Raw genomic sequence first — 24,994 nt, forward strand, 5'->3', positions numbered from 1 at the left:
GCACAGGCAGAAGAGACTGCAGTTGCTGCCTCCTTGCACCACCAAAGTCCAGCCAGCACACAGTAACTTGTGTTGGCTGAAGGACAAAGCTGCTGCTGACAGGTAGGAAGGCGGAGGGATGGTAGTGGAGCCGGGCCCCTCCATCAGGCCCGGGCCCTGGTAATTAGTACCCTCAAACCCCCCTCTCTGCAGCAGTGCATTTAATGCAATCAAACTATTGGAAAGCATACAGTAAATCTACCAGTTTAATTTGCTATTAAATGTAGCAAATTAGGCTGGATGCAATAGCTATACATTTGAAGTTACTTGACATAAGAATAATTGTTTAATGATAGATTCACTTTAAAAAAATGTGTAAAATGCCTTTCTCTTGTAACTACTAAATTTATGTTTGTATTGTGTTGCTAATGCCACATGCTCTTTTACCCAATTGATTTTTTCCCAAGGTTTTATTAACACAATCAATGGTTTTGTTAAATGTACTATTACGCTGTTTCTGTAATGTAACTTTCATCCCATTTTATTGTACTAAAGCAGGAATTTCAGGAAGTAAGCAAGATATATAATTTTAATAAACTTGAAATATCATGTTTTTACATACTCATAAATTGCAAGGATAATATAAGCAGTAGGCTGGGAGGACAATTTAATGAGTTTTTCTGATTAGTATTTGTACGAATCAACAAAAGCATAAATATATACTTGTTACAGTAATTTGCTCAATGTATAGTGGTTTTATCTTACAGTTCTAAGTATGGGGATTACACGATAATTGACGTATTTCCAAATGCTCTGAGAAATAACTTTATCAATTATTTAAAAAAAAATCTTAAGAAGTGTTTTTATGTAACACAGTCTGATAAACTAAATGTGATAATGCTGCTAATGCATTTAATGACACCCTTAAATTATATAAATAAAAAACTATCTGATGGAAATCATGTCAATAAAACATTGCATGTTATATTTTATACAGAAAAAGATACAATGCAGATGCACACTCTAAACACTAAGAACATTGGTAATCAGAACAATTACAATAAACTACTATATAGTGTAACATGGAGTAAAATTGAGGTTCTTAACACAATTTTAGACCAAAAGTATGGGTCCAGCTACAATGGTCAGATTACCTCATTAGGTGAATCCCCTGTGCTCTGAACGTGAACTTTAGGAATGTTAGAGACCCACCTTATGAGGTCAACTAGCTGTGCTAGGTGGGCCCGTATTTTTGGCCAAAAATTGTGGTAAGAAAATCAATTTTTCTCCATGTTAAATTGCAAAGTTTATTATTGATGTTCCGATTGCCAATATTCTTAGTGTTGACAGTGTGCCCCTGCATTTTCTCTTTTTTTTATGGCACTACAAGTCTCAGCATGATAGCACCTCTTATTATGTTTAGAAGTAGGGTGTGCAGTTCAGCACCCCTACCCCCACATATTTTATACAAAGTCAACCTATGATCCTACGAGTAAACTATTTCCTAAAGATTATAGTAAAAATATATAGAAAAAAGTATAGCATTTTTAATTTTGTTTAGCAATAATTCTTATTTTTTTTAGTCATCTACTGTTGTCATGCATGTCAATACTCTAGCAAAATTGTAGCAACTAAAATTATATTTAGGGGGTCAATTTAGGCTGTGAACATGCTTATTTTGCTTTTATAGCTACAAATACATTTTACCTTGAAAACAAAAAGTGTGATGGCAGCTTTGACTACTTCACCATTCAGGGAAACAGCTGTCACTTTTAGAAAGTTCCTATTGTGACTAAATATATGACCACAAACATATCTGCTTATCCCACTTAGTGTCATTGGCGTAGCACAATAAAGAAGCCATACAGTATATGACATGGGTCAACTTTAATAACTTGCTAATTAGCTGTAGCCATGCAATTGGGTTACCACCCTGTGGGATGCATTATGTTAAGTAACACTACTTTAGGTCTGATTCAGAGGTGTATGCAGATCATGCATATCTGCAATAACCCATGGATTCTCAAGTGCAAAATTATGTAAACTGCCTGTTAACATCTTGCCTGGCATGTTCGCTTCAGAAGCATCCATACCAGAAAGTGCTTTATCTGACCTGGTTGCACAGGATGAGGCCAATCAGATAAACAGCATGTGCAGCTACAGGGAAGTAAAACTTCCCTCTGCTGCTACTATAACTGAACCCCCCCCCCCCTCCAAGCGTCGCCCCCTCTGTACATGGCGGCTATCCCGGTTGTTTCAATTAAAGTTGCGATGGTCGCAACGTTTCCGATGTTTTGATGGTGCCGACTGATGTTTCGATGTTTGTGTGTGGGAAAGTATTTTTTTTTTTTTTTTCAAATATCAAAAAATCTATATATTTTTTTCTTTTTAACTAAAATCATTTTGGATAGGTTTAATTACATGTTCTACACCTAATTCACTTATTACAAAAAAATGTCAATTTCTGAGCTGTTTTTTTTTTTTAAATAATTAGCCAGTTAAGTGGTTAAAGCATCCTCATCACTAGTGGGTCTCTGGAAAAAGTTCATTTTATTCCTGACAGCAGCAGTTGGAGGGGAAAGTTAAGCAGGAGATTATGCTCTGGCATGTGACACTTGAGATGATAATGTGCTCAAAAGCCCTCATTCACATCACACAAAAGATAACCTGCTCTTATTTACTAAATGAAGAGTATAATATTTTTTAAACTATTTATCCATCACACTAAAATCACATATTATTACATGCATTTTTTATGTTTATTACTTTATACATTTCTCTATTCTCAGGTTCTAATTCATAAGCGCAACGGAATATGCTGCGCTATATAAGAAACTGTTAATAAATAAATAAATAAATATTTGCATAAAAAGCCAATGATTTACATGCAAATACGATGTTTGGAGGCCTGAGTTGCTATCGCTGCTGCTTATGTACAGATGTAGCCACCTTTATCTTGACCGATTCTCCGCCAAGATGGACGTTTAGTCACGCTAAGGCGATAGCTGAGTTTAATCACAGGCAGGCGCGTTGAGGCGATTCTAGATACTCAGCATGCATTACACATCTCCACCACTGGGTTGCTAATGCTCCACTAATCCAGTACTTTTGATCGTACAGTATAGTGGCGGATTGATCTACAGCTCTGGCAATTGGTCAGTGATGACTGTAATGTTAATACTGTAGGCGTAATGGGAGGCGGCGGAAAAAGATGGTGACCTACACTGTGCTTTTAAAATACATGTACAGTACATGAGCGTCTGAGTTCCCTAAGGCATAATGGGAATGGTGGGCTAGCAGGAGGCAGTGGAAAATACCGTGCTTTACAAATGCGAGCGTCTGAGTCCCCTAAGGCATAAACCAACACCAATGGGGAGGGGGCCGGGCGCTGTTTGCTGTACTTTTACACATGAAATTGGGAATCTCTTATGAGGCGTTGTGGGCTAGTGATGAAGGCTCCCACCTCCCACGCTGGGGGTCCAGGGTTCGAGACCTGATGTGCCTTTTTTTTTTTTTATTGTAATAATATACTGTATTATTTTATTTTCATTGTAAGACAGTCAATGAAAAGGTGCACACAAGTTACATATAAATCAGAGTACATCTGCAGGAGCGATTCTTTACGCTAAATGCAACTACACAGCGGCAATGAGTAGAAATGAGTGTATTCTGACGCAACAAATTGAGCAAAACAGTACAGTAGCTCTTCGGCGTTTGTGTATTGCACAGGACCTGAATTCCCTCCCTGTCTACTGCATGATCTGTGAAAGCTCCCAGGGGGAAGGGCGATGGGGGTAGGGAGAGACGATGGAAAATACCGTGCCTTTGAAATGCAATTATATGAGCGTCCGAGTCCCCTACGGCATAAACCAACACCAATGGGAAGGAAGTGCCAACCTTTTTTTTTTAATGTGTTCCCGTGACATTCACTTTAATATTTTTTTTCTCTCTAATACATCCAATGGAAGGATGCACACAAGTTTCACATAAATCAGAGTAGATCTGCAGGAGCGATTCTTTACGCTTAATGCATCTACACAGCGGTAATGAGCAGAAATGAGTGTATTCTGAGTGAGCAAAACAGTACTGTAGATCTTCGGCATTTGTGTATTGCACAGGACCTGAATTCCCTCCCTGTCCACTGCATGATCTGTGCTGGCTCCTAGGGGGGAAGGGCGATGGGCTAGCAGGAGGCGGTGGAAAATACCGTGCTTTACAAATGCGAGCGTCTGAGTCCCCTAAGGCATAAACCAACACCAATGGGAAGGAAGTGCCAACCTTTTATTTTAATTTGTTCCCGTGAACAAGCACAAACATGTACAGAGATACTAAGTACAGTAATTTGGCATCCAGGAACTTAGGGAGGAGTTTTTATCTCTCTCCATTGTAATCTTTCTAAGTATAATGGAGAGAGATAAAAGCTCCTCCCTAAGTTCGTGGATGCCAAATCACTGTCCGTAGTATCTCTGTACAGCATGTTCTTCTAGTGTACTAATTAGCACGAGCAGCTTGTAACGTACAGTGGCAGGTTTGATCTTTCAATGTATAATGTAGAGAGATAAAAGCTCCTCCGTAAATTCCTGGCTGCCAAATCACCGTCTTTAGTATCTCTGTATAGTATTTTCTATTAGGGTACTAATTAGCATGAACAGCTAATTAGTACCCTAATAGAACATACTGTACAGAGATACTAAGTACGGTGATTTGGCATCCAGGAACTTACTGAGGAGCTTTTATCTCTCTGCATTATACATAGAAAGATTAAACCTGCCATGTACGTTACAAGCTGTTCGTGCTAATTAGTACCCTAATAGGACATACTGTACAGAGATAGTAAGTGCTGTGATTTGGCATTCAGTTAAAAGCTGTTCATGCTATTTAGTACACTAGTAGAACATACTGTACAGAGATACTAAGGACGGTGATTTGGCATCTAGGAACTTACAGAGGAGCTTACATCTCTCTCCATTATACATAGAAATATTAAACTTGCCACTGTACGTTACAAGCTGTTCGTGCTAATTAGTACACTAGTAGAACATAGAGTACAGAGATACTAAAGATGGTAATTTGGCACCCAGGAACTTAGGGAGGAGCTTTTATCTCTCTCCATTATACTTAGAAAGATTACAATGGAGAGAGATTAAAGCTCCTCCCTATGTTCCTGGATGTCAAATTACCATGCTTAGCATTTCTGTACAGTATTTCCTATCTAGCCAGAAACCATGCATCCTGTGCAAGTTAGGCGGACAACTGGAGGGGACCCGAAACACAGTTGCTTCCCGTTTCCCTTCCCAGTGTCAAATAAACTAGTGGTTGGTCTTCCCCGAAAGCCAAGAGTCTCCTCTTTTGCATGGTACCAGTCCTGAGTCTTTGGCACACCCAGAACCAGAGATATCAGTACGCAAAGTGGACCCATTTTCCCATAGACTATAATGGGAACGTTAATTCAGACCCATCATGGGTTCCGACACTTGCCATGAGCCTTGTGGGGGTCACAGAAACTTGGGGTTGGTACCCTCCGGTAGCTAATTGTCTCCCCTTCCATACTAACCTAGCGATGAAGGCTCCCACCTCCCACGCTGAGTGTCCCAAAGTGCCAAACTTTTTTTTTCTATGTTCCCGTGACATTCACTTTATGTTATTTTTCTTTGTTATATATTCAATGAAAGGGTGCTCACAGGTTTCACATAAATCAGAGTAGGTGGGGGATTTTCCTACATACAGTAGTATACTGTTGCACATGTCTTGTAACCTGATCGGAACTCCCTCCCTGTCTACTGCATGTACTTTGCAGGCTCCCAGGGGGGAAGGGGAAAGTGTGATGGGGGTAGGGCAAGGCAGTGTAAAATACCGTGTTCAGAGAAAAGGCATAATCAAAACCATGGGGAACTTTGCGGTGTATCGTTATGTGCATTGACCTCGCTTATCCCTATCACCCCTGTGTATTTTAGCTAGGGGATTCTGACGCTCCTTCAGCATTGCTTCAAATCTGTGCTGTTACTTGCTCCATAGCCGAGTGGCTCCATGGAGCTAGGAGTCACAGGCGGTAGCCATTTCAATTGAGTTTGCCCTGCTGTAGAATTGTATGTGTACCGTACAGTGCATAGAACCTTGACAGTAGAAACTCTCCTGCAGCTTTGCCCTGCTTTATGTAAAACTTGTGTTTTGTTAGTTTGCCATGCGATCGAGCCCGGTGTAACGTAATGTGCATAGACCTCACTTATCTCTATCGCCCCTGTGTTTTTTGGCTAGGGGATTGTGACGCTCCTTCAGCATTGCACCGTAGCCTGCAAAACTTATACCATCTCTCACTCCATATCCGAGCGCTGCCTGCCACATGGTGGGGGTTCAGGGGCAGTGGCCATTTTGCCAGTGTGCTATGCGATCGAGTCCGGTGTACCGTAATGTGCATAGACCTCACTTATTCCTATCGCCCCTGTGTATTTTAGCTAGGGGATTGTGATGCTCCTTCAGCATTGCCCCATAGCCTGCAAAATCTGCACTGCTACTTGCTCTGTAGCCTAGGGCCTCCATGGGGCAAGGAGTCATAGGTGGTAGCCATTTCTGTTGAGTCTACCCTGCTACAGAATTGTATGTGTACTGTACGGAGCATAGAACCTCAACAGTAGAACCACTCCAGCAGCTTTGCCCTGGTTTATGTGAATAAAAATAATAATAAGGTGTCTGGAAAAAACTAACATGCATTCGTACTTTAGGAATCGAACCCGGGACTATGAGTATAGGAAGCGGAATGCTTCACCACTTCGCCGCAGACAGATGAATAAATCCATTGGTTTTGATTATGCTGTAATGGCTACGGGATTAGGACGCTAACATACTGTACAAAATTCCTAATCTCAAGAGGCAATAGTGAACTTCTAACACGTCAATTTGCGATAGTATACACTACTGGTTTTATGTTGTTTTGTCTGCGGGACGTGGACGCTCACATATTCATAAAGTACTGTAGATGGATCATATACTGTATGCTGTACTATTTGCATCTGTACCGTATATACTGTATTAAATAACGCAGCGTAATGAGTATTTACTGTATTAAATAATGCAGCGTAATAAGTATTTACTATATGCAGTGTAATGAGACGCCTTACTAAAGTAGTTCTTATTATATATTTCAGTATTGTATTTTATGGGAGACCACACGCATGCGCAGTGGTGATTGTAAAAAGCGACATCTGGTGGATGATCACAGGTATTACATGTAAAGGTAACGCCAAACGCTCTCCGTGCGATTAGGTACGCCTCTCTGTGACTAGGCGCGCCTCCCTACACCTCGGGACGCTGCGTATGCTCGATCGGGACAAACGCCTCAGCCAGTCAAGATAAAGGTGGCTACATCTGTAGAAGCAGCAGTGATAGCACTAATATAATAATGCAGCAGGGGATGTGATGCCTGCTGCTGCATTACTGATCCAAACTGTGTCCAAGGATGCAGTATGAGAATGAGTTTTGGCCAATAAATAATCAGCAGGAAGTGGTAGACTTCTGGTTAATTTTTGACCGATTTTTTTACAATTGATTTTGAATGGAACTGACAAAAACCAGCTAACCAAAATATCAGTTTTAAAATTTATATTAAAGTTGACTGTTAGTAAATATGACATTTTGAACCTGAGATACTCTGTAGATATTGTATTGGTTTTAAGTTGATTAGTAAATTTACCCCATATACAGTACTTTAAGGAAAGATGCAAGTTTTTTGCTGAGTGCTCTACTATTCAAGAGTTATCAGGAAATGTGGAAGGAGAGAGTAAAGAGATAGTAATGAGGTTAAAAGGATTAGTAGGATGGAATTTTGGAATCATCATGGCTAAACAGTTGGGATTTTATAGTCTCAAAGATTGGGGGAGATGTTGCTGGTAACAAGAAGAAACAGCTTAGTGGCCACGAAATGGAACTCAGTACCGACTTACATGGTCCAATGGTGTCTCCAGGACCCAGTTCTCCTTTTCCATGTCTCTCTGGCTTACATGTGGTTGGGCTTCAACTCATTGGCTCCAGTGGTGGTGTCTTTCATAAAGACACATGCGCTTCCAATGCTTTAATTCCAGGGGCAGCTAAGGGAGCTGAAAATTTGGACTCCTAACAGAGATGTTCATAGAAAAGAAAGAGGGTTCCATTAGACTCCATATCGCAACCATTTCAGCACAAATCTTGTTCTAACAAAATCCTACCTGTCCATAACAGTTTAGTATACTCTAGATATAACAATAATTAAAGGAGGAGTCCAGTGCGCATATAGCAGCTATTCTGTCAATTACTTCTAGAGGTATCCTTAACCCCTCACCAATAGTGCAAAGTACAAAAAAAATGAAGTAATAACTTAACCAGCGCTTTTCCAATTTGTTTTCATACACCGTCCCGTTTTTCAATGGGAATATAAAATGGAAAAAAAGTGCATATAGTGTAACACAATTTTAATGCACATGTAAATGACAAACAGTAAATCTAAAATTGATAAAAGTTCAGCAATAAACATAAAGTGCACTGCGAGGCATTCCTTCTTTTATGAAGAGGCTTTCCCGGCAAGTGATACAATGAATAATTACCAGATTGATTTGAACTGTGGTTTAGACAGTTCAAATGCGTTCTTAAAATAGCGACTGGCAGTCCCAGGTATCACGTCAGCGCAAATGGCAAGATGTCAGTGTCCTCAAAAGCCGGATCCCCTCCTCCACCAACGCGTTTCTTCCCCTATCTGGGGCCTTTATCAAGGTGAGTATGCCTCCAACAAATACTTCCTACATTTAAACTAACCATGTCCAATGACCATTTGCCGTGCACAGCTGAATCCCTAGACATAAACGGCCTACAAGTCCCATAATCCTTGCTGTGCCCAGGACTTCCTGTTGTGTAATTTCCAGCACAACAGGGAAACCATGGTAACGACGGGTCCTGTACTTTCAATGGGCAGCCCGTACCATGAATGGTCCTCTTATTGATCCGTATTGTCCCTGTGTAATATCCATTCATGGATCGTTCGACAATCAAGTCCTTAATTACGTTAGACAGAATTCCGGGTTCCAGAGATGTAGCGATACGTCACTTCCGGTCTCGTCCTGTCATAGGTTGTTATAGTGATCGTAAATACAACCTACAGGAATGATACAGAGTGTATAGAAATAGGCTACAAAGAAAATATGTTCACAATGAAGTGACACATTCACAAGGGGATAGTTAGAACTAATCATAAAAAGGGGTAATTAAAACACTAATTTAAAAACCACTTGATTTCAAAATCCACATTAAGTCCTCCAGGTTTAAGTGTATCAAGGTCATATATCGCTTGCATTTCTGCCCTTCCTAGCTGGCTAGCCACATCCTTCTTTCTCCATTGATTTTTAATATGCCTTATACCACAAAACTGTTTTATACCCATTATATTGCTATTATGGTGGACTCTGAAATGTTCTGAAAGTGCACGAGTGGTTAACCCCTTTTTAATATTTCTCAAATGCTCACTAATTCTAATTTTGAGAGCCCTTGAAGTGCGTCCAATGTACCACAGATTGCAAGAACATTCAATGACGTACACAACATTGGTGCTGTTGCATGTTATGAAATCCTGTACCTTAAAATCATTATTATTGATTCTTAGCTCTGGTGTCTTACCACTCCTGTGTGGTATATTTCTACATCCAATACACTTGCCACACTGGAAGAAGCCCTTAGATTTTACTGTACACATGGTTTTTTAGTGGGCTGTGCACTTTTGACCAAATTATTCTTTAAATTAGGAGCCCTCTTTAAGATACATTTGGGTCTTTCTGGTAGCAACTGGCCAATGATGGGGTCCTTTCTCAGGATCCCCCAGTGTTTATTTAGACATTTTTCCAGTGTTTTGTGCTGTCTACTGAAAGACGTTATGAATGTCCAATCAAACTGTGTATCCCTATCATTAGTATTCTTGCTTTTTGACTTCAACAGAACTGCACTGTCGATCTTTGAAATCCTGGCCTTTGTTTCTTCTATCTTATCCCCTGAGTAACCTGAAGCTAAAGTTCAAAGAACGACAGGCACTTAAACAATTACGGGACTGCGAGGATTTGGTAATCAAACCTTCCGACAAGGTGGGTAGTATAGTCATCATGACAAAGGATGACTATAATAAGGAAGTTCTCCGGCAGTTGAATGATGGTAATACTTACCACAGATTAAATACTGACCCAACGGAAAGGATGTCACAGGAATTGAAGAGACTATTAGATGAATATGTCTCAAATGGGGCCATGACGGAAAAAGAAATGAAATTCATACACATTGAGCAAACTACAATTCCTGTTTTATATATTTTTCCCAAGATTCACAAGAATCCTGAGAATCCCCCTGGTAGCCCTATTGTCTCAGGGATAGGGTCAGTGACCTCTAATCTCTCAGAATTCATAGATTACTTTTTGCAACCCTTGGTGTCCAAATATCCATCACATCTCAATGACACCAGGGCCTTTCTCAATGATTTAGAGACAATAAAATGGGAAGATGGAGATATCCTGGTGACAGCTGATGTACGATCACTGTACACCATCATTGAGCATCAGATGGGAATTTCAGCTGTCACCAAGGCCCTGTTAAACAGTGGTTTGAAAGAATCTTTACAGGACTTTATTCTGAAAGGGGTTGCATTTATTTTGGAAAATAATAATTTTTCTTTTGATGGGGTATTTTATGTGCAGGATGTTGGCACGGCCATGGGCACTAGGTTCGCTCCGAGTTATGCTAACATTTTTATGGGACAATGGGACGAGTCTAATATTTGGAACCAATGTCCCTTTGGAGCAAACCTAGTGTCCTGGAGGAGATACATAGACAACTTCTTTTTTATCTGGAGAGGTGATATAGATAGTCTCGAACAATTTTATCAGTATCTTAATGCAAATTCAGCAAATATATTTTTTACCTTTGAAAGTAGTTGTGAAAGCATAAACTTTTTAGATATTACTGTTTTTATTGAAAACAATAAACTTGAGACGAAAACATTCATCAAACCAACAGACTCAGTGGCATATATTAATGCCAAAAGTTGCCACCACTCTAATTGGCTTAGTTCCAAACCGGACAGCCAGTTTATGAGATTAAAATGTAACTGCACTAAAGCTGAATCATATGAAATACAAGCAGAGATGATGAAATCAAAATTTATAGCTTCAAGTTACTCAGGGGATAAGATAGAAGAAAAAAAGGCCAGGATTTCAAAGATCGACCATGCAAATCTGTTGAAGTCAAAAAGCAAGAATACTAATGATAGGGATATACAGTTCTATTGGACATTCATAACGTCTTTCAGTAGTCGGCACAAAACACTGGAAAAATGTCTAAATAAACACTGGGGGATCCTCCAAAAGGACCCCATCATTGGCCAGTTGCTACCAGAAAGACCCAAATGTATCTTAAAGAGGGCTCCTAATTTAAAGAATAATTTGGTCAAAAGTGCACAGCCCACTAAAAAACCATGTGTACAGTAAAATCTAAGGGCTTCTTCCGGTGTGGCATGTGTATTGGATGTAGAAACATACCACACAGGAGTGGTAAGACACCAGAGCTAAGAATCAATAATTATGATTTTAAGATACGGGATTTCATAACATGCAACAGCACCAATGTTGTGTACGCCATTGAATGTTCTTGCAATCTGTGGTACATTGGACGCACTTCAAGGGCTCTCAAAATTAGAATAAGTGAGCATTTGAGAAATATTAAAAAGGGGTTAACCACTCATGCACTTTCAGAACATTTCAGAGTCCACCATAATAGCAATATAACGGGTATAAAACGGTTTTGTGGTATAAGGCATATTAAAAATGAATGGAGAAAGAAGGATGCGGCTAGCCAGCTAGCAAGGGCAGAAATGCAAGCAATATATGACCTTGATACACTTAAACCTGGAGGACTTAATGCAGACTTTGAAAACAAGTGGTTTTTAAATTAGTATGAGTTTTTAAATTAGTGTTTTAATTACCCCTTTTTATGATTAGTTCTAACTATCCCCTTGTGAATGTGGCCTATTTCTATACACTCTGTATCATTTCCTGTAGGTTGTTTTTAAAATCACTATAGCAACCTATGACAGGACGAGACCGGAAGTGACGTATCGCTACATCTCTGGAACCCGGAATTCTGTCTAACGTAATTAAGGACTTGATTGTCGAATGATCCATGAATGGATATTACACAGAGACAATACGGATCAATAAGAGGACCATTCATGGTACGGGCTGCCCATTGAAAGTACGGGACCCGTCGTTACCATGGTTTCCCTGTTGTGCCGGAAATGACACAACAGGAAGTCCTGGGCACAGCAAGGAGTTATGGGACTTGTAGGCCGTTTATGTCTAGGGATTCAGCTGTGCACGGCGAATGGTCATTGGACATGGTTAGTTTAAATGTAGGAAGTACTTGTTGGAGGCATACTCACCTTGATAAAGGCCCCAGATAGGGGAAGAAACGCGTTGGTGGAGGAGGGGATCCGGCTTTTGAGGACACTGACATCTTGCCATTTGCGCTGACGTGATACCTGGGACCGCCAGTCGCTATTTTAAGAATGCACTTGAACTGTCTAAACCACGGTTCCAATCAATCTGGTAATTATTCATTGTATCACTTGCCGGGAAAGCCTCTTCATAAAAGAAGGAATGGCTTGCACTGCACTTTGTTTATTGCTGAACTTTTATCAATTTTAGATTTACTGTTTGTCATTTCCATGTGCATTAAAATTGTGTTACACTATATGCACTTTTTTTCCATTTTATATTCCCATTGAAAAATGGGACGGTGTATGAAAACGAATTGGAAAAGCGCTGTTTAAGTTTAGTATACTCTGCTCATTAAAGATGGATGCTACTGGTGGTAGCAACCAACACTGCTCTTACTCACAAGGAAGTTAATCCTAAAACTGTGGAATTGGAGACAGGGAGCTTCTGGCTACCAAATAAGCATTGGAGGAGTGGTGTTACTTGCTGGAGGGTGAGGTACATATTGTGATCATCTTTAATTACAAAAACTTGTCCTATGGTTCTTGCAAAATGCTCAACAACTAAATCCTTGCCAGACATCAGATTCACTTTTGTCTGCACATTTTAATCTTATAATTAACTACTGTCTTGGAGAGAAAACTAAGAAAGCTGGTGCTTTCTCTTGTTCTTTTGATTCCACTGACAAAATGGATTCCTTCGGGTTAAAACCCAAATTGTAGTATGGTACTGTAATATTAACCAGTACCACCTTAGAGGACTGTAGATCTCTTTTCAGGAAAATCCTTTGTGACTCTGGACATACCTTCCATACTCTTAGCTTGTGTCCACTGTCCTCTATTTTTAGGATATGCTGGAGTCAAAAAAATCTACAAACTAGTCTCCGGAAATTTTTGGTGGCTATATTTTCTACAAGATGTTTCAGATTTTGTGTCCATGTGCACCACCTCTGCACAACATAAATCTCCTACCAATAAGCTGTATGATCCACTTATGCATTTTTCAGTTCTACACAAATCATGGTTTCATTTCTCTATGGATTTTATCTGTAAATTACCACCTTCAAAAAAACACACAAAATACTACTTGGGTGATTGTGGCCAACTTTGTCTAATTTTATTGATTGAAAGGGTCACTTTACTCTTCCCCTAAACTGGCTTCATTCAGCATGTTTCCTGTCTCCATGGCATTCAATTTACATCCCAGTTCTGTAAAGCTTAAATAATTGGGCATTAAATTTAATTAGTGCACAGCACACAATCTACAATCTAACAGTTACTGTAGACCAAGAAATTGAAACAGGAATTGAAAAAGCACTTACAGATTTATTTTTTTGGCTTCCCAGGGTGATTGGGTTAAACTTCTTCCATGAGCAGAATTTACCCATAATTACCACTATCATAAGTCTGCTGATGAAATTCCTTTATCATTGTATATTTATTTATTGCCAGTTATTTATAAAATGCACACATATTCTGCAGCCCTTTACATAAAATAGTTGGCAATTCCCATCAGTCCCTGCCCTAGCAGAATTTACAGTCTACATTCCTTACCACATGTACATGCACACACAATCACACTAGGGTTATATTTCTTGGTAGCCAATTAACCTACCAGTATACTTTTGGCTTTTGGGAGGAAAATGACTGTCACCACTAGAGAGCCTCTTAAGGCCCAGGACCTGCGGACTACTGATGGAAAAGCCCATCCTGCCTTATGGTGTTTTTTGATAAGGACCATGGGGCCTGTTAGACACTGAAACTCGACCCTGCTAGTACAAATCCTGGTCTGACAGCAACCTAGTAGACCAGAACATTATAGTGAGAAAGACCAGTGAAATTAGTATCTTTATAAATAAAACAATGGGCCTGCTATTGAGTCCCAGGCAAAGCAGCATGCCTGTGGCTAACTTGTATGCTGGAAAATAGATGCAGATTTCTAGTTGTATTCAATATCTGCTGAAGCTATTTGTCTGCGCCACCCCTATACATCCACTTGTAAGATCAGTTTTCAGCATGTAGCTGCACCAGCCCTATCTAGGGTGAAAGACATCCATGTAAAATTGCTGCATCTGTGCATATTCAGAAATCTAATAGGCCATAATTCCATCGACTTGCCCATGGCAAAGTGTAAATAGCCACATGCTATTGCTGTAGAAACAGTCATTTGAAGCCAATTACATTAGGTTACAGTATGTCTTATGCTATTAGTGTAGCTAATGTAATTTACTGTAATTATACGTGTAAATTATGAAAAATATTTTTTTTCTAATATGCTGTCACAGACACCATATTATGTCTGCAACTCCACCTATTACGCAAATTGTATTTTTTTATGGATGCATTTTATGTCTGCGTTGGCCCAACTCTACATACAGCACTGTAGTGCAGAATGAGGAACGCAAAGATCTCCTTGACTTTGTACCACTAAAAATTGGTACATTCTTGCCCAAAATTTGAGTTGCACCAAATCTCACCACTATATTCACCTCTTTGTCCAATAACTTTGATAGATACACGTAAATTATTTGACAAACTAGCCAGCATCAATAATTAACAAAGCATTGGAGCACAAAATCTCAGTGTCAGAAGTTATGTGCCAGCAGCATTTCATCCACTAAATCCCTGTAGCTGTGGTAATGTAGATTTAATTTTCCAAAAGACCCTTCTCTATTTAAAATGGCTTGCAAAGTAATCATGATTTGTCCATTTCTGCTACAGTTATTGTTTCAGTGATCAACTATTTAAAATGAAATGGCTCGCCATACTGACAGAAAGAAGGATTTATATATTTCTGCCATAAAAAATTGAATGTTATGTACTGTATCTATGGGCTCTACTCATCATCGCTTAATTTCTACATAAACACAAATACAACATTTTCTAAGCTTGACTGGGGAAATCTTCACGAATTCATATTGTATTTGTTTCAGCTTATTCCAACCATTTTCGGCTCTATCCACCAGAAAACATAAATATGTGAACTGCCGAGTTGGATTGGGCAGTGCTAAGTTTCACTACTACTAAAGTAGAGGTGAAAGGATTTCTTGAGACAGTGGATTTCGTTCAGCTGTTTCCGTAACACAGCAATGTTGAATTGCTCCAGGGAGTTTGCAGCCACTGCTGCTTCTCGAAGTGAGTTGGATACATAATTTTTGGAGGTCATCCTGCGATAATATTAAAATAACGAATGTACTGTATTGTGCTGTACTGTATTTAACATCTAGCACAGTATAATTTTTTCTACATTTAGAAATAGTTATGACAACAGCATAACATGTTAAAACTAGAGATGAGCGGGTTCTGTTTCTCTGACTCCGAACCCGCCGAACTTCAGCTTTTTTTACACGGGGCCGAGCAGGCTCGGATCCTCCCGCCTTGCTCGGTTAACCCGAGCGCGCCCGAACGTCATCATCCCGCTGTCGGATTCTCGCGAGGCTCGGATTCTATCGCGAGACTCGGATTCTATATAAGGAGCCGCGCGTCGCCGCCATTTTTCACACGTGCATTGAGATTGATAGGGAGAGGACGTGGCTGGCGTCCTCTCCGTTTAGAGTGACTAATAGTACTAGAGAGAGAGAGACACAAATTTTGGGGAGCATAATATAGGAGGAGTACTACTTGCTGCTGATAGTGTGACCAGTGGCAGTGACCAGTGCCACCAGTTTAATGAATCCGTTCTCTGCCTGAAAAAAAACGATACACAGTGTGACACAGTCACACATACCATATCTGTGCTCAGCCCAGTGTGCTGCATCATATACTGTATATCATAATCTGACTACTGAGTGCTCACTGCTCACACAGCTTAATTGTGGGGGAGACTGGGGAGCAGTTATAGCAGGAGTACATATTTTAAGTACAGTGCACACTTTAGCTGCCAGAGTGCCACTGCCAGTGTGACTGACCAGTGACCACTGACCACCAGTATTGTGATTGTCTGCTGACCACCAGTATATTGTGATTGTCTGCCTGAAAAAGTTAAACACTCGTCGTGTGGTGTTTTTATAAACGCATTCTGCAGACAGTGTCCAGCAGGTCCGTCATTACATAATATATACCTGTCCGGCTGCAGTACTAGTGTGATATATATATATATATATATATATATATTTTAATTTTATCTCATTATCATCCAGTCTATATTAGCAGCAGACACAGTACGGTAGTCCACGGCTGTAGCTACCTCTGTGTCGGCAGTCGCTCGTCCATCCATAATTGTATACCACCTACCCGTGGTTTTTTTTTTTTTCTATCTTCTTGATACTAGTAGCTTACTTTAGGAGTCTGCAGTGCTGACAGACAGTGTCCAGCAGGTCCGTCATTACATAATATATACCTGTCCGGCTGCAGTACTAGTGTGATATATATATATATATATTTTAATTTTATCTCATTATCATCCAGTCTATATTAGCAGCAGACACAGTACGGTAGTCCACGGCTGTAGCTACCTCTGTGTCGGCAGTCGCTCGTCCATCCATAATTGTATACCACCTACCCATGGTTTATTTTTTTTTCTATCTTCTTGATACTAGTAGCTTACTTTAGGAGTCTGCAGTGCTGACAGACAGTGTCCAGCAGGTCCGTCATTACATAATATATACCTGTCCGGCTGCAGTACTAGTGTGATATATATATATATATATATTTTAATTTTATCTCATTATCATCCAGTCTATATTAGCAGCAGACACAGTACGGTAGTCCACGGCTGTAGCTACCTCTGTGTCGGAAGTCGCTCGTCCATCCATAATTGTATACCACCTACCCGTGGTTTTTTTTTTTCTATCTTCTTGATACTAGTAGCTTACTTTAGGAGTCTGCAGTGCTTAGTCTGACAGACAGTGTCCAGCAGGTCCGTCATTACATAATATATACCTGTCCGGCTGCAGTACTAGTGTGATATATATATATATTTTAATTTTATCTCATTATCATCCAGTCTATATTAGCAGCAGACACAGTACGGTAGTCCACGGCTGTAGCTACCTCTGTGTCGGCAGTCGCTCGTCCATCCATAATTGTATACCACCTACCCGTGGTTTATTTATTTTTTCTATCTTCTTGATACTAGTAGCTTACTTTAGGAGTCTGCAGTGCTGACAGACAGTGTCCAGCAGGTCCGTCATTACATAATATATACCTGTCCGGCTGCAGTACTAGTGTGATATATATATATATATATATATATATATTTTAATTTTATCTCATTATCATCCAGTCTATATTAGCAGCAGACACAGTACGGTAGTCCACGGCTGTAGCTACCTCTGTGTCGGCAGTCGCTCGTCCATCCATAATTGTATACCACCTACCCGTGGTTTATTTTTTTTTCTATCTTCTTGATACTAGTAGCTTACTTTAGGAGTCTGCAGTGCTGACAGACAGTGTCCAGCAGGTCCGTCATTACATAATATATACCTGTCCGGCTGCAGTACTAGTGTGATATATATATATATATTTTAATTTTATCTCATTATCATCCAGTCTATATTAGCAGCAGACACAGTACTGTAGTCCACGGCTGTAGCTACCTCTGTGTCGGCAGTCGCTCGTCCATCCATAATTGTATACCACCTACCCGTGGTTTATTTTTTTTTCTATCTTCTTGATACTAGTAGCTTACTTTAGGAGTCTGCAGTGCTGACAGACAGTGTCCAGCAGGTCCGTCATTACATAATATATACCTGTCCGGCTGCAGTACTAGTGTGATATATATATATATATATTTTAATTTTATCTCATTATCATCCAGTCTATATTAGCAGCAGACACAGTACGGTAGTCCACGGCTGTAGCTACCTCTGTGTCGGCAGTCGCTCGTCCATCCATAATTGTATACCACCTACCCGTGGTTTTTTTTTTTTTCTATCTTCTTGATACTAGTAGCTTACTTTAGGAGTCTGCAGTGCTGACAGACAGTGTCCAGCAGGTCCGTCATTACATAATATATACCTGTCCGGCTGCAGTAATAGTGTGATATATATATATATATATATATATATATATTTTAATTTTATCTCATTATCATCCAGTCTATATTAGCAGCAGACACAGTACGGTAGTCCGCGGCTGTAGCTACCTCTGTGTCGGCAGTCGCTCGTCCATCCATAATTGTATACCACCTACCCGTGGTTTATTTTTTTTTTCTATCTTCTTGATACTAGTAGCTTACTTTAGGAGTCTGCAGTGCTGACAGACAGTGTCCAGCAGGTCCGTCATTACATAATATATACCTGTCCGGCTGCAGTACTAGTGTGATATATATATATATATATATATATATATATATATATATATTTTAATTTTATCTCATTATCATCCAGTCTATATTAGCAGCAGACACAGTACGGTAGTCCACGGCTGTAGCTACCTCTGTGTCGGCAGTCGCTCGTCCATCCATAATTGTATACCACCTACCCGTGGTTTATTTATTTTTTCTATCTTCTTGATACTAGTAGCTTACTTTAGGAGTCTGCAGTGCTGACAGACAGTGTCCAGCAGGTCCGTCATTACATAATATATACCTGTCCGGCTGCAGTACTAGTGTGATATATATATATATATATTTTAATTTTATCTCATTATCATCCAGTCTATATTAGCAGCAGACACAGTACTGTAGTCCATGGCTGTAGCTACCTCTGTGTCGGCAGTCGCTCGTCCATCCATAAGTATACTAGTATCCATCCATCTCCATTGTTTACCTGAGGTGCCTTTTAGTTGTGCCTATTAAAATATGGAGAACAAAAATGTTGAGGTTCCAAAATTAGGGAAAGATCAAGATCGACTTCCACCTCGTGCTGAAGCTGCTGCCACTAGTCATGGCCGAGACGATGAAATGCCAGCAACGTCGTCTGCCAAGGCCGATGCCCAATGTCATAGTACAGAGCATGTAAAATCCAAAACACCAAATATCAGTAAAAAAAGGACTCAAAAATCTAAAATAAAATTGTCGGAGGAGAAGCGTAAACTTGCCAATATGCCATTTACCACACGGAGTGGCAAGGAACGGCTGAGGCCCTGGCCTATGTTCATGGCTTGTGGTTCAGCTTCACATGAGGATGGAAGCACTCAGCCTCTCGCTAGGAAAATGAAAAGACTCAAGCTGGCAAAAGCACCGCAAAGAACTGTGCGTTCTTCGAAATCCCAAATCCACAAGGAGAGTCCAATTGTGTCGGTTGCGATGCCTGACCTTCCCAACACTGGACGTGAAGAGCATGCACCTTCCACCATTTGCACGCCCCCTGCAAGTGCTGGAAGGAGCACCCGCAGTCCAGTTCCTGATAGTCAGATTGAAGATGTCAGTGTTGAAGTACACCACGATGAGGAGGATATGGGTGTTGCTGGCGCTGGGGAGGAAATTGACAAGGAGGATTCTGATGGTGAGATGGTTTGTTTAAGTCAGGCACCCGGGGAGACACCTGTTGTCCGTGGGAGGAATATGGCCGTTGACATGCCTGGTGAAAATACCGAAAAAATCAGCTCTTCGGTGTGGAAGTATTTCAACAGAAATGCGGACAACATTTGTCAAGCCGTGTGTTGCCTTTGTCAAGCTGTAATAAGTAGGGGTAAGGACGTTAACCACCTCGGAACATCCTCCCTTATACGTCACCTGCAGCGCATTCATAATAAGTCAGTGACAAGTTCAAAAACTTTGGGCGACAGCGGAAGCAGTCCACTGACCAGTAAATCCCTTCCTCTTGTAACCAAGCTCACGCAAACCACCCCACCAACTCCCTCAGTGTCAATTTCCTCCTTCCCCAGGAATGCCAATAGTCCTGCAGGCCATGTCACTGGCAATTCTGACGAGTCCTCTCCAGCCTGGGATTCCTCCGATGCATCCTTGCGTGTAACGCCTACTGCTGCTGGCGCTGCTGTTGTTGCTGCTGGGAGTCGATGGTCATCCCAGAGGGGAAGTCGTAAGCCCACTTTTACTACTTCCACCAAGCAATTGACTGTCCAACAGTCCTTTGCGAGGAAGATGAAATATCACAGCAGTCATCCTGTTGCAAAGCGGATAACTGAGGCCTTGACAACTATGTTGGTGTTAGACGTGCGTCCGGTATCCGCCGTTAGTTCACAGGGAACTAGACAATTTCTTGAGGTAGTGTGCCCCCGTTACCAAATACCATCTAGGTTCCACTTCTCTAGGCAGGCGATACCGAGAATGTACACGGACGTCAGAAAAAGACTCACCAGTGTCCTAAAAAATGCAGTTGTACCCAATGTCCACTTAACCACGGACATGTGGGCAAGTGGAGCAGGGCAGGGTCAGGACTATATGACTGTGACAGCCCACTGGGTAGATGTATGGACTCCCGCCGCAAGAACAGCAGCAGCGGCACCAGTAGCAGCATCTCGCAAACGCCAACTCTTTCCTAGGCAGGCTACGCTTTGTATCACCGCTTTCCAGAATACGCACACAGCTGAAAACCTCTTACGGCAACTGAGGAAGATCATCGCGGAATGGCTTACCCCAATTGGACTCTCCTGTGGATTTGTGGCATCAGACAACGCCAGCAATATTGTGTGTGCATTAAATATGGGCAAATTCCTGCACGTCCCATGTTTTGCACATACCTTGAATTTGGTGGTGCAGAATTTTTAAAAAAACGACAGGGGCGTGCAAGAGATGCTGTCGGTGGCCAGCGTACAGGCACCACGTACAGAAGACTGGAGCAACACCAAAAACGCCTGAACCTGCCCTGCCATCATCTGAAGCAAGAAGTGGTAACGAGGTGGAATTCAACCCTATATATGCTTCAGAGGCTGGAGGAGCAGCAAAAGGCCATTCAAGCCTATACAATTCAGCACGATATAGGAGGTGGAATGCACCTGTCTCAAGCGCAGTGGAGAATGATTTCAACGTTGTGCAAGGTTCTGCTGCCCTTTGAACTTGCCACACGTGAAGTCAGTTCAGACACTGCCAGCCTGAGTCAGGTCATTCCCCTCATCAGGCTTTTGCAGAAGAAGCTGGAGACATTGAAGGAGGAGCTAACACGGAGCGATTCCGCTAGGCATGTGGGACTTGTGGATGGAGCCCTTAATTCGCTTAACAAGGATTCACGGGTGGTCAATCTGTTGAAATTAGATCACTACATTTTGGCCACCGTGCTCGATCCTAGATTTAAAACCTACCTTGGATCTCTCTTTCCGGCAGACACAAGTCTGCTGGGGTTCAAAGACCTGCTGGTGAGAAAATTGTCAAGTCAAGCGGAACGCGACCTGTCAACATCTCCTCCTTCACATTCTCCCGCAACTGGGGGTGCGAGGAAAAGGCTCAGAATTCCGAGCCCACCCGCTGGCGGTGATGCAGGGCAGTCTGGAGCGACTGCTGATGCTGACATCTGGTCCGGACTGAAGGACCTGACAATGATTACGGACATGTCGTCTACTGTTACTGCATATGATTCTCTCCCCATTGAAAGAATGGTGGAGGATTATATGAGTGACCGCATCCAAGTAGGCACGTCAGACAGTCCGTACTTATACTGGCAGGAAAAAGAGGCAATTTGGAGGCCCTTGCACAAACTGGCTTTATTCTACCTAAGTTGCCCTCCCACAAGTGTGTACTCTGAAAGAGTGTTTAGTGCCGCTGCTCACCTTGTCAGCAATCGGCGTACGAGGTTACTTCCAGAAAATGTGGAGAAGATGATGTTCATTAAAATGAATTATAATCAATTCCTCCGTGGAGACATTGACCAGCAGCAATTGCCTCCACAAAGTACACAGGGAGCTGAGATGGTGGATTCCAGTGGGGACGAATTGATAATCTGTGAGGAGGGGGATGTACACGGTGATATATCGGAGGATGATGATGAGGTGGACATCTTGCCTCTGTAGAGCCAGTTTGTGCAAGGAGAGATTAATTGCTTCTTTTTTGGTGGGGGTCCAAACCAACCTGTCATTTCAGTCACAGTCGTGTGGCAGACCCTGTCACTGAAATGATGGGTTGGTTAAAGTGTTCATGTCCTGTTTATACAACATAAGGGTGGGTGGGAGGGCCCAAGGACAATTCCATCTTGCACCTCTTTTTTCTTTAATTTTTCTTTGCGTCATGTGCTGTTTGGGGAGTATTTTTTGGAAGGGCCATCCTGCGTGACACTGCAGTGCCACTACTAGATGGGCCAGGTGTTTGTGTCGGCCACTAGGGTCGCTTATCTTACTCACACAGCTACCTCATTGCGCCTCTTTTTTTCTTTGCGTCATGTGCTGTTTGGGGAGTGCTTTTTGGAAGGGCCATCCTGCGTGACACTGCAGTGCCACTCCTAGATGGGCCAGGTGTTTGTGTCGGCCACTTGGGTCGCTTATCTTAGTCACACAGCTACCTCATTGCGCCTCTTTTTTTCTTTGCGTCATGTGCTGTTTGGGGAGTGTTTTTTGGAAGGGCCATCCTGCGTGATACTGCAGTGCCACTCCTAGATGGGCCAGGTGTTTGTGTCGGCCACTAGGGTCGCTTATCTTACTCACACAGCTACCTCATTGCGCCTCTTTTTTTCTTTGCGTCATGTGCTGTTTGGGGAGTGTTTTTTGGAAGGGCCATCCTGCGTGACACTGCAGTGCCACTCCTAGATGGGCCAGGTGTTTGTGTCGGCCACTAGGGTCGCTTATCTTACTCACACAGCTACCTCATTGCGCCTCTTTTTTTCTTTGCGTCATGTGCTGTTTGGGGAGTGTTTTTTGGAAGGGCCATCCTGCGTGACACTGCAGTGCCACTCCTAGATGGGCCAGGTGTTTGTGTCGGCCACTAGGGTCGCTTATCTTACTCACACAGCTACCTCATTGCGCCTCTTTTTTTCTTTGCGTCATGTGCTGTTTGGGGAGTGTTTTTTGGAAGGGCCATCCTGCGTGACACTGCAGTGCCACTCCTAGATGGGCCAGGTGTTTGTGTCGGCCACTAGGGTCGCTTAGCTTAGTCATCCAGCGACCTCGGTGCAAATTTTTGGACTAAAAATAATATTGTGAGGTGCGAGGTATTCAGAATAGACTGAAAATGAGTGGAAATTATGGTTTTTGAGGTTAATAATACTTTGGGATCAAAATGACCCCCAAATTCTATGATTTAAGCTGTTTTTTAGTGTTTTTTGAAAAAAACACCCGAATCCAAAACACACCCGAATCCGACAAAAAAAATTCGGTGAAGTTTTGCCAAAACGCAGTCGAACCCAAAACACGGCCGCGGAACCAAACCCAAACCAAAACACAAAACCCGAAAAATTTCAAGTGCACATCTCTAGTTAAAACTGTACCTAGAGTAAAATTAGTTTGTTCAAATTTATATTTACAATAAGTACTGTACATGAAAAAGGTTTACAGAAACTGTGTCAGCAGCTTTGATGATGATTCCAACCCAGGTACTAGATAGGTACAAAAGAATCCACTCTATACAAATTGGAATTCAAAGAGCCTAGATCTTACATTTATACAAACATACTGTAAAAGATCAGTTCAAATAAAAATAACAATGTATGTTAATGGTAATAGTCTTAACTAATACAATGCTCAATGCATTTTAAGCAATAAAAGAAGTTATATTTTACAGCCAACTGTATATACTGCATAAACTTGCTGGAAAACGTAACCCATGAACAAACAGACAGCAATCTGTTGAGGCTTCCTCTCTCGAGGTCTGCTTATTTAGACATACTGTATAAATTGTCAGTAACCTAATTAATTAATAAGTTAAACTATATGATTATAATGAAGTACAATTAGTTAAAACATGTGGTTAACACAATGAGCCAAATCTAAAGCAATTATTTCTTTACTTTTATTTCAATATTAAAAGCAGCAGGAATCACTGTAATAAAAGAACCACTTCTCCAATGTATTGAAATAAAAAAAAATTAAAAAGAAGGTTTTTTGGCATGTAGGAAATTTCAGGCGTGCACTGAGGTCCTAATTTTTAAAAGCATAAAGCCCATACTTGAGTAGTGCCATGCACATCAGTTAGCACAAGTGTGCCAAGAATCCAACCATAGTGCAAGAGTTTACAGAACAAAGTGGCAGTGTTGGCAGATAAGCAAAATATTGCACTGGTCAATGGGAGAGATTGAGTGGAGTTAGGAGTTAGTACAGTTTACAATGCAAAAATTACATTTAATTTGTGCATGAAATTTTGAAACGAGATAATGGGACCAGTGGCTGAATTTTTATGGGGATGGGTAAATTGCTGTTTGAACATCCCAATTTATGTAGTAATTTTACTTAATTTTTGCACCAGCTTTGAACTCACAGACATTGGATTTCTTCTTATCTATTGCTGATGTAAAATAAGAGTTAAAACAAAAGCATATACAGGTTGAGTATCCCTGTATCACATCTTTGTTATGATTAATTTGAACCTAAAACTGAGCAGTAATTCTGGAGCAAAACAGATTGTTCTAAAGGGTAGTTCATTTTTCCTTCTAATGTGACAATTAAACTTTTGCAAAGGCAGCTCTTTAATATGTTCCACCTTTAAGACACTATCTTGTATCTACCAAGAGAGAATGGTATATAGAACACACGTAGATCTTA

This window comes from Pseudophryne corroboree, chromosome 1 (genome assembly GCF_028390025.1).
Source record: "Pseudophryne corroboree isolate aPseCor3 chromosome 1, aPseCor3.hap2, whole genome shotgun sequence".
Lineage (NCBI taxonomy): Eukaryota > Metazoa > Chordata > Amphibia > Anura > Myobatrachidae > Pseudophryne > Pseudophryne corroboree.